The 10,658-nt window shown below is 46.4% G+C and overlaps 1 pseudogene; it reads left to right on the forward strand.

Moving 5' to 3' along the window:
- The first annotated feature begins 274 nt into the window (after positions 1 to 274).
- LOC119064529 (peroxiredoxin-2-like) lies at positions 275 to 3,843 on the forward strand (annotated as a pseudogene).
- The last annotated feature ends 6,815 nt before the right edge of the window (positions 3,844 to 10,658 follow it).

A 10,658-nucleotide genomic window follows, 5' to 3' on the forward strand; every position in this document is an offset into this window, starting at 1 on the left:
TATAATGGTGTTCTCGGGCATAACGTCGTGATTTATGAAAAGAGAACAGTGATGGGCCCAATACAGAACCGAAGAAGTGGGAGCTGTTTTACAAGTTATCACCAGGATAGTACACTTGACCCTTGAACAACACTGGGGTTAGGGGTGCTGACCTCCCAGGAAATTGAAAGTCCATGTGTGATTTTTGACTCCCCCAAAACTTAAGTTTTCCCTCAGTGTCTGCTTCAGGCCCCTGCAGACACCAAAGTCACGGTGCTCGAGGCCCCTGAATACGATGCAGAGACCAATGCAGACCGTCGGCCTCCTGCATCTGCAGACTGCCAGCTGTGGTCGAAAACGGTACAGATATTTGCTGAAAAAATTTGCATGGGAGTTCAAGCCTGCATTCTTCAAGGGTCAGCTGTGTTATCATCGCTACTGCCTTCATTACCATCACCCAGGGGCGCGGTGGGGAGTCCACTGGGGCCTGCGGAGCCTGCGCTATGGGGGTTGTGGCTGGGTAATGTCCAGGTGGTCCCGACAGAGATCTGTGATTACCCAGGACTTGCTGCAGAACAGCCACCTGGAGATTTTCCTCTCACGTGTCATAAAAACAGCTCTGCTTGTCTTCCTACAAAGTGGAGTGTGAACGACCCAGCCTGCCACAGAAGCAGAATCCACTCCCACGTGAAATGACGAGGGCTCCCTCCTGATTTCTGCTGTGACGGGTCAGCGCTGGCTCGTAATTGGAGCTACACACACTGACGCAGACATCGGCAGGCCCAGGGTGGGTGCCTGTGGACACAGTTTTCTGTGCCTTCCCGTGTTCTAGGGAAAGATCTCGGCTTCTCCCACGTGGGACCCTTCCACACTGTTCCCTTCTGGTCTCAGCTTTCCCCACCCGTGTCTTAGCTTCACTGCTCTTCATCAAGGTGGTGATCACGGTGGTGAGTGAGCAGTCGTTCCCTCACCTCAGCCAGCATTCCCTCAGGACCTGCAGCCCTGTCCATGCCAGCCACAAGGCCGGCACGCGGTGGTGCCCATCTGGGGGAGCAGCCTGAGGGCCTGGCAGAGGGGGTGGGCTGCTGCTACAGCCCAGCTGCAGAAACGAAACCCAGAGCCGTTAGGCCAAGGGACAGAGCCCACACGTAACGAGTCACAGCCGCTCTCCCGGAATCATAGCGGGGGTACTGGGTTTGGCTTGGGGTGGGTACAGAAGTGTGGGACATAGTCCCTGACCTTTGGGAGCTCACAGCCTGGTGACAGGGATTGTCTCCTTGACCAGAGTCTACCCAGGCTCCCCTGGACTCGCCCACAAGGCCTCCACTTTGGGCTCCTGTGTTCCTGTCCGCACTGACCAGTTTTCACAGGAATCCTGATGGGTCGGTTTAGCTGGACTCCCCCATCCTCTGATCTTAACCACCCTCCCTGTCTAATCGAGTTCTTTACTCCCCCACCCAGGTGACGTTTGACCCCCACCCCAGCCTGCCTTCAGCAGCGACCTTCGGGTCTGCTTTACCCCATTGCCCCCAACCCCAGTGTTGCCTTTGTGACTTTGCCTCCACTGACCCCACCTGCTCCGCCCTGTAAGTCCCCACTTGCCCAAGCTGTGTTCGGAGTTGAGCTTGGTTCTGTCCCAATGTCTCTTTTCTCCTATTTTACTCCTGAACGAAACTCATTTTTATCTCTTTACTCTCCAGCTCTGGTTTTTCTTTGAAACTAGATGAGACAAGCAGGACGATGAAGAGCTAGTTTAATCCCAAGTAGAATTATATTAGGGGTAAAATGTGAAGGGTTTCAAAAGGGGGGAAGGTCGTTGATTGGTAAAGAGGCAGGTGAAGGCACCTGGGGAGTCCGAGCTGGAGGCAGTGGAGGCAGGCGGTGGGGCCGGAGGTCGGGGTTCCGCGGGGGGTGTGGTGAGACACGGGCAGCGCGTGGAGGGAGCTGGCGGGTCACAGGGGACGCCGCGGAGGCAGGAGGGCGTCTGTGTGTGCACGCCAAGCGCAGGAGCCCGGGTCAGAGGAATGTTACTACCTGTTCAGTTTGCCCGGGACAAACGGGACCAGAGGGCTGTTGTACTACTTCTGGGAATGGTCGGTCTGTAGGATCAGAGAGGAAACCAGAGAGGGATGGGGCGGAAGAAGAACTGCGGGCACGTGTGTGAGGTGGAGGAGGAGACGTCAGAGACCAGGCCCATCTAAGCAACCCAACAAGACACCCCGACCAACTACTTCCGTTGTAATAAACACGCATCAGAATCCAATGTTCCTTTGCCAGAATTTCACCCTAGCCCATCCGTCTACCGTGTGCAAAACGTTGATAATTGACGTTGTTGATTATGTCCAAGACTCAGAAATAAGTTAGGTTCAATAAAACATCAGTTTTACATACGTTCATCCGCTTTCTAATTTATTGAAACCAGACCTAGTGCAGGGCAGCCGAGTGAATGCTCTGGGCATTCCTGTCAGGCAAGCCTGTGCCCCATGGCCATCCCAGTGGCCGAAGGGTTTGCTAACTCACTTTTAAAGGTACAACCACAAAACCAGCACCCTGCAGGAAGTAAACTGTTCTGGGTATAAATCAGCGCCTTCCCCTTGTCCTCCCTTCCTTAACTAAGTAAGATAGGATTCTAATTTATTTCTCTATCCTTTTGTGGGTAAACTGATTCTTTCTTGTTATAAAAGAAAAAATACTGGTCTCGGAACACGAGTCAGCTGGTCTGCTTCTCTGTGTGTCCCACCCTCTCCCTCGCAGCTTTCGGTCACGGCCTCCGGGAACACGCACAGCGGAAAGCCCGCCCTAGACTTCCAGGCCACCGCCATGGAGCGAGGCTCCTTCAAGGCGGTGGAGCTTTCAGATCACAGAGGGAAATACATGATCCTCTTCTTTCTACCCGTTGAACTTCACTTTTATGTGCCCCACAGAGATCATCGTTTTCAGCGAACATGCCGAGGACTTCCACAAGTTGGGCCGCGAGGTGCTGGGGGTCTCTGTAGACTGACAGTTCACCCACCTGGCTTGGATTAACACCCCCAGGAAGGAAGGAGGATGGGCCCTCTGAATATCCCCCCGCTGGCTCAGGTAATGAGGAGCTTGTCCCATGATTGTGGCTGAAGAAAGATGAGGGGATTGCCCACAGGGGCCTCTTTATCATCAACGGCAAGGGTGTGCTTCACCAGATCACCGTCACTGATTTGCCTGTGGAGCCCTCCACAGATGGGGCTCTCCTCTCCGGCTGGTCCGGGCCTTTCAGTACACAGATGAGCATGGGGAAGTCTGTCCTGCTGGCTGGAAGCCAGGCAGTGACACGATCAAGCCCAACATGGGTGACAGCCAGGAATACTTCTCCAAACACAACTAGGCTGACAAACAGGCACCAAGCTTGGGCTCTTGGCCCCTACCTGGGGGCCCCGTGCCGGCCCAGGAAAGGCCAGACCTGCCCCTTCATATTCCGCAGTCTGCGACCCCAAATGGCTAGTCCTACACCTTTCCATATTCCCAGCTGAGTGGTGAATGGTGACCCATCCCTGGAGCCGCCCAACCAGACACAGGGATAGAGGTGACCAATAAAGTATTAGGGACGGAGAAAGAAAAAGAAAGAAAGAATACTAATTTGCGGACTTGGAACCAGCCAAAGAATAGACTCGAATCTGCAGAGCAGAGTGGAGACTATGGAGTGAAGTTCAGCTGACCTCATACAGCAAGTTCAGCTGTGGTCCACTTAAACTGACGGCACAATGATATCGGGGACTGTGCCCAAAGGACCCTGGGGTGGCACTGGGCAGGATGGGGGTCTATTAACGAACAGCACTCAGTCCCTTGCTCCCTCTGCCATCCTTTGCCAGGGGCTGCCTCTTGTCTGTCTGCAATTTGTCACATTCCGGCTCCCATTCTAGTGTCATCAGACAGGTGCCCCTAGGTGGTGACATTTTTTACTTCTCTGCTTGTTCGACTGCAGACAGAGGTAAGGGTGATAAAGTCAAAGGAATTGCTACTAAAAAGTAATGTTAAAATGTTCCCAAGTGAGACCTGTGTGTAGTAAGAGGTGGGCTCACTTCCAAGACACATCTGTGAGGGTGGCTATTATTTTTCTTTTAATTTGAGGTCACTTTGTCTGGCACTTCCAACCCTCCCAGGCCAGTGATGGTTTTCCTCACAAAGTGACCCAGTGCACACAGTAGGGTCTCGCAGAGGGAGAGCAGAGGTGAGCCACCTCAGAGGAGTTGAAGGCTTTCGTGCACTGGTTGCGTGTGCCACACTCCAAATGCTCCAAATACAGTGGAGTGTGGCAGAAAGTCCTGCTCTCCCCCAGCAAATTCTCAGTTATCCTGAGCTCCTGGGGAAGCCAGAGGCCTCCCCGCTTCTCCTTCTCTCTGATTCCTGCCCACCTTTAGCCATGTGTGGGGCCCGGTGGGACAAGTCACAACACACAGTAGGATCACTGGGAACAAGGGTGGACGTTACTTACCATGCCCTAGTCATGGGTGTGATCTGGCACTAAACTGCCCCATATGTCATGGAAGGTGAGGTGCATGGGGAGGCCTTGGAGCAGTTCCTTGCAGAGGCCTGTTACCCACCCCATCCCACTGAGACAACTGGAACGGAATCTCCCTTTATTCGTCAGCATGTTGGACAAGATAAATAAAAGCCACATGACAGCCCTGGCTTGTGTGGCTCAGTGGAATGAGCACCCGCCTGCAAACCCAAAGTTCACCAGTTCAGTTCCCGGTCAGGGCACGTGCCCGGGTTGTGGGCCAGAACTCCAGTCGGGGGCGTGTGAGAGGCAACCTTTCTGAGTGTCTCTCACACATCAGTGTTTCCCTTTCCCCCTCCCTTCTCTGCTCTCTAAAAAAATAAATAAAATCTTTAAAAAACCCACATGGCTTGAAAGCACGTTGCCACGTGTTGATGGTGTCTCAGGGGCGTGGATTTGGTCACAGTATCTCCCCATTCACCGTCAGAACTGGGAGGATTGCCGGGCACAGGCCAACCCCACCAAAACTGAGAGCGGTCTCCTAGGGCGCTGAGGTCTGGCTGGGCCTTTCGGACAAGAAGTTTAGTCTTTAACGTAGGAAACACAGGAAAAACTGAAAATGCCAAAAGAAGAAGAATTTATTTGCAAAAATGAACTCGTCAGGGCATGGCAGGTCTGCCTGCTGGAGCTCCAGAGCTCTGCAACTTCGCCTCTGTGCTCACTGAAATTCCAGTGTTTTCTCCCTCCAAACTCCAGACGGAGCTGGCGGCGGATGTGCTGCCCTGACTGAACAGAGTTCTATGGTCTGCCTTCCCACCACTGACCAGCAGAGGCTGAGAGACCACTCTTTCAGTCTGTGGAGCTTGCTAAGTTCAGACCGCAGTTCTGTCTCAGCGTCTGTGTGTGTGTGTGTTGGGGCCTGGTGTTGGGGCCAGGGGCAGGGGGGACGCCTCAGCACCGCCGTGCACAGAGCCTGTGCTGGCCTCCCGCGTGTGCTCCCTGTGGGCCCAGCTCACCAGGCCCACCATCAGCACATGTTTGTTTGTTTGTTTGTTTTAAGAATCAAACGGGGGAAGGGAGGGAGAACAAGAGGGAGAGAAACATTAATGTGTGGTTTTCTCTTGCATGCCCTCTACCAGGGACCTGGCCCACAACCCAGGCATGTGCCCTGACTAGGGATCGAACCAGTGACCCTTTGGTTCCCATGCTGGTACTCAATCCACTGAGCCACACCAGCCAGGGCCGTCAGTGCGTCTTCTCCTGGAGTCTCTGCTACCTTGTCCTTTAACTAGAAGCTCTGGTTCCTCTCAGAATCTTATATTTCACTTCCCTTATACTCTGTGTTGAAGCTCACATGACAGAGTAGTTTTGGGGGCAAACTGGCAAGGGAAAAGAAGAAAAAATAAACAGGATTTTCCCAAAATTGTGGAGTACAGGGGCCCATTTTCCTGGGTTCTTGTCAGAGACGTGTTTTCCTCTGCATTTTGGAAATTAAGCCCCGGCCATGGCTGCAGCTTCAGGAGGGGGCAGGGCTGGGACAGGCGAGGGAGGGTCCCCTGCAGCCCCCACTCGGGCTCCGGGCTCCGACGGGCCCCTTGTCCAGTCCTCTCTGCGTCATTCCCCTCCTGGCCCTGGAGCAGTGCTGAGACCCACCGCCTTGAGGACAGAGCCGATATCAAGGCAGGAAAACCGAGCAGTTTGCCACGGTCCTGGTCATTTGTCCGGTGCTGACATCCGTCCCCAGTCTGCCCACTGGCAGTTTCTTCCAGAATCCAGATACCGACTTTTCTAATCTGTCCTGAGCTCATGGTTGTCATCAGTAGGGGAACAACTTTGCTAGGGGAACAAGTTTGATTTTCTGACAGTTCTGGGTGTTATTTGTTTGCAGATTTAGTTGGAATTCTTTTTGTGATTGTGCGAGGAGGCAGAGCCTGTCTACCTATGCCTACATCTTGACCAGAAATCTGATGAGTCACTTTCTGTCTCTCAACTTTGTTTAAACCCTGCTGACTGGGGCGTGTTGATTTCAACCACCAGCATTACTTTTTCTTCTCGCAGGCAAGTCGAAAGATAAATTGAGCCTGGTAGGAGAGAGCATATGAAGACAGGTTATCATCATTACCATAATTTTAAGCACCTTCTGCCAAGTACACAGAGAAAAATTATTAATCATCCCTTACCTTTGACAGAGCATAATATCATTTCTGCATTTGGGGGTCTGCAGATAATTGAAAAGCACAAACTCCTGCCGAATGTGCCTCCTTCTCTCTGATCATTGTGAGTCCTTGAGTAGTGTCACTCACTGGCGCTGGGCCTGTGATAGTGCCAGACAAGGCCAAGGCACCAAGAGGGTCTTTTACATCCTTGGTTAAACTTATTCTCGGGCCTTTTATTTCTTTTTTTTTTTTTGATGCAATTGTAAATGGGATTGTTCTCTTAGTTTCCCTTTCTGATAGTTCATTATTGGTATATAAAAATGCAACTGATTTCTGGATATTTATTTTGTATCTTGCTTTTTTACTGAATTCATTTATCAGTTCTAGTAGCTTTTTGGTGGAATTTTTAGGGTTCTTTATATACTGTATCATGTCATCTGCAAATAATGACAGTTTTATTTCCTCCTTTCCAATTTGGGTGCCTTTTATTTCTTCTTTTTGTCTGATTGCTGTGGCTAGGACTTCTAGTAGTGCTGAAAGCAGACATGTCTTATTTCCAATCTTAAGGAAAACATTGGGTATCTGGCTGTGGGTTTGTTATAACTGGCCTTTATTATGTTATATGTTCCCACTGTTCTCACTCTGCTGAGAGGTTTTATCATAAATGGGGTCTGGAATTTATCGAATGCTTTCTCTGCATCTGTTGATATAATCATGTCATTTTTAATCTTTATTTTGTCTATATGTTGTATAACATTTATTGATTTGCAGATATTGTACCAACTTTGCATCCCTAGAATAAAGCTCACTTAATCATGTTTATAATCTTTTTAATGTGTTGCTAGAACTGGTTTGCTAAAATTTGGTTGAGAATTTTAGCATATATGTTTTTCAGGGAAATTGGCCTTTAATTTCCTTTCTTTGTAGTATCTTTATTTGGTTTTGGAATTAGGATAATGCTGGCCTTGTAAAATGAGCTTAGATGTATTTCTCCTCTTAAATTTTTTGGAATAGTTTGAGAAGAATAGTTGTTAGCTCCTCTTTGAATGTTTGGTAAAATTCACCTGTGAATTTATTTCATCCAGGATGTTTTCTTTTTGGGAGTTTTTTGATTACTGTTTCAATTTCATTAGCAGTATCTGTCTGTTGAGATTTTCTGCTTCTCCCTTACTGAATTGGAAAGATAATAATTTTCTAGAAGTTTATCTATTTTGGCCAGATTATCCAATTTTTTGATGTACAGGTGTTCATAATGTTTTCTTACCCTCCTTTGTATTTGTTTGGTGTCAGGTGTTATTTCTCTTTCATTATAGATTTTATTTATTTCTGTCTTCTACTTTTTCTTTTTTAAAATTGATTTTTAGATAGGAGGACAGGCAGGGAGGGAGGAGGGGTGGATCAGAGAGAAAGAGACATTGGTTTGTTGCTCCACTTATTTGTGCATTTATTAATTGATTCTAGTATGTGCCCATACCAGACACCAAACCCACAACGCTGGCATATCGGGACAACACTCTAACCAACTGAGGTACCCAGTGAGGACTCTCTTTTTTCTTGATGAGTCTGGATAAATGTTTGTCAGTTTTGTTCATCTTTTCAAAGAACCAGCTCTTAGTTTCATTAATCTTTCGTATTGTCCTTTTTTACCCCATTTTAAAAATTACTACTCTGATTGTTATTCTTTTATTCTATTCACTTTGAGCTTTGTTTATTGTTCCTTTACTAGTTTATTTTTTAAATTTTTTATTAACTTATTTTAGAAAGATAGAGGAAGGAAGAGAGAAACATCAGTTTCTTGTTTCACTTATTTATGCATTCTTTGGTTGATTCTTGTAAGTGCCCTGACCGGGAATCTAACCTGCAACTTTGGTGTATTTGGATGACACTCTAACCAACTGAACTGTTTGGCCCGGGCTTCTAGTTCTTTTAAGTGTAAAGTTAGATTGTTTGTTTGAGATATTTCAGTTCTTGATGTAGGTTTGCAATGTTATAAATTTCTCTCTTAGGACTGCTTTCTCTGTGTCCATAGATGCTGGGTTGTTGTACTTTCGTTTTTATTTGTTTCAAGGTACATTTTGATTTCTTCCTTGATCTCATTGTTAACCCAGTCATTGTTTTGTAATATGTTACTTAGCTTCCATGTCTTTTTGTGTTTTTCAGTGTTCTTCTTGTGATTGATTTCTAGTTTCATGAAATTGTAGTCAGAGAAGATGCTTGGCATGATTTCAATAATCTTAGATTTATTGAGACTTGTTTTGTGTCCTAACATGCAGTTTATTCTAAAAAAATTCCATGGGCACTTGAAGAGAATGTAAATTTGCTGCTTCAGGGTAAAATGCTTTTAAAGATATCAATTAACCACATGTGATCTAGTGTGTCATTTAAAGCTGCTCTTTCCTTTTTGATTTTCTGTCTGTAGGATTTATCCACTGATGTCAATGGGGTGCTGCAATCCCCTACTATGACTGCATTACTGTCGATCTCTCTTTTTATGTCCATCAAGATTTGCTTTACATAATTAGGTGCCCCTAATTAGGTACATAAAAATTTACACTGTTTATAGCCTTTTGTTGGATTGTTCCCTTTATCATTATTTAGTGTCCTTCTTTGTCTCTTATCACAGCCTTTGTTTTATTGTTTTACTTGTTGTCTGCATTTTCCCCCCACCACTCCTCTGTCACCCCAGCCATCACCACCTCCCTCCCCTGATCCCACTCCCCCTTGGTTTTGTCCATGCGTCCTTTATAATTGTTCCTGAAAACTCTTCCCCCTTTTCCCTCCATTATCCCCTGTCCCCTCTGGTTACTGTCAGATTGTTCTTAATTTCAGTGTCTCCAGTTATATTTTGCTTCTTTGATTGTTTTGTTGATTAGGTTCCACTCACAGCCTCTGTTTTAAACTATATTTTGTCAGATATAAGTATTGTTATACCAGTTATTTTTTATGTTCTTTTTAAAAAGATTTTATTTATTTATTTTTAGAGAGAGGGGAAGGGAGGGAGAAAGAGAGGGAGAGAAACATCAATGTGTGGTTGCATTTCTTTCATGTGCCCCCAACTGCAGACCTGACCCACAACCTAGGCATGTGCCCTGACTGGGAATTGAACTGGCCACTCTTTGGTTCACAGGGTGGCACTCAATCCACTAAGCCACACTAGCCAAGATCATTTCCATTTGTATAAAATATATTTTTCCATCCCCTTACTTTTTTTGTCTCTTTAGGCACATTACTTTTTTTCCTTTTCCCAACCATCCCTTTACTTTTAGTCTGTGTATCTTTCATTCTGAAGAGAGTCTCTTGAAGACTGCATATGAATATATATGGGTCTCATTTTCTTATTTATTTGGCTACCTTATATCTTTTGATTGGAGCATTTTAGCTACTTTCATTTAAACTGATTATGGATATGTAAGTATTTATTGCCATTTTATTCTTTAAACTATGTTCCTCTGATTTTCTTTTCTTCTTTTTCTTAAAGAAAGCCCTTTAACAGTTCCTGTAATACTGGTCTGATTGTAACAAACTTTTTAAGCTTTTTTCTTGTTTTGGAAGTTCTTTATTTCTTCTTGAATTTTATAAGATTTTATTCATTAATTTTAGAGAGAGGGAAATGAAGAAATAAAGGGAAGGAGAGAAGTATTGATGTATGAGAGAAACATCAGTGAGTTGCCTCTTGCCCACCCCAAACTAGGGACATGGCCTGCAACCCAGGCATGTGCCCTGATCAGGAATTGAACCAGTGACCTTTTGGTTTGCCATATGATGCCCAACTTCTTGAAGCACACTAGTCAGAGCTGTTCTTCAATTTTAAATTATAGCCTTGCTGGTAGAATAGTCCTGTTTGTAAGTCTTTGCTTTTAAGTACTTTGAATATTGTGCCAATCTCTTGTCACCTGAAATGTAACTAACAGTCTTATGGGCTCTCCCTTGCACGTAACTGTCTTTCTCTTGCTGCATTTATGATTCTCTCTTTGTCTTTTATCTTTGCTATTTTAATTATGATGTATTTTGGTCTGGACTTATTGGAATTCATCTTGTTTGGGACTCTC

This window comes from Artibeus jamaicensis, unplaced genomic scaffold, assembly GCF_021234435.1.
Source record: "Artibeus jamaicensis isolate MK-2021 breed Jamaican fruit bat unplaced genomic scaffold, CSHL_Jam_final contig_384, whole genome shotgun sequence".
Lineage (NCBI taxonomy): Eukaryota > Metazoa > Chordata > Mammalia > Chiroptera > Phyllostomidae > Artibeus > Artibeus jamaicensis.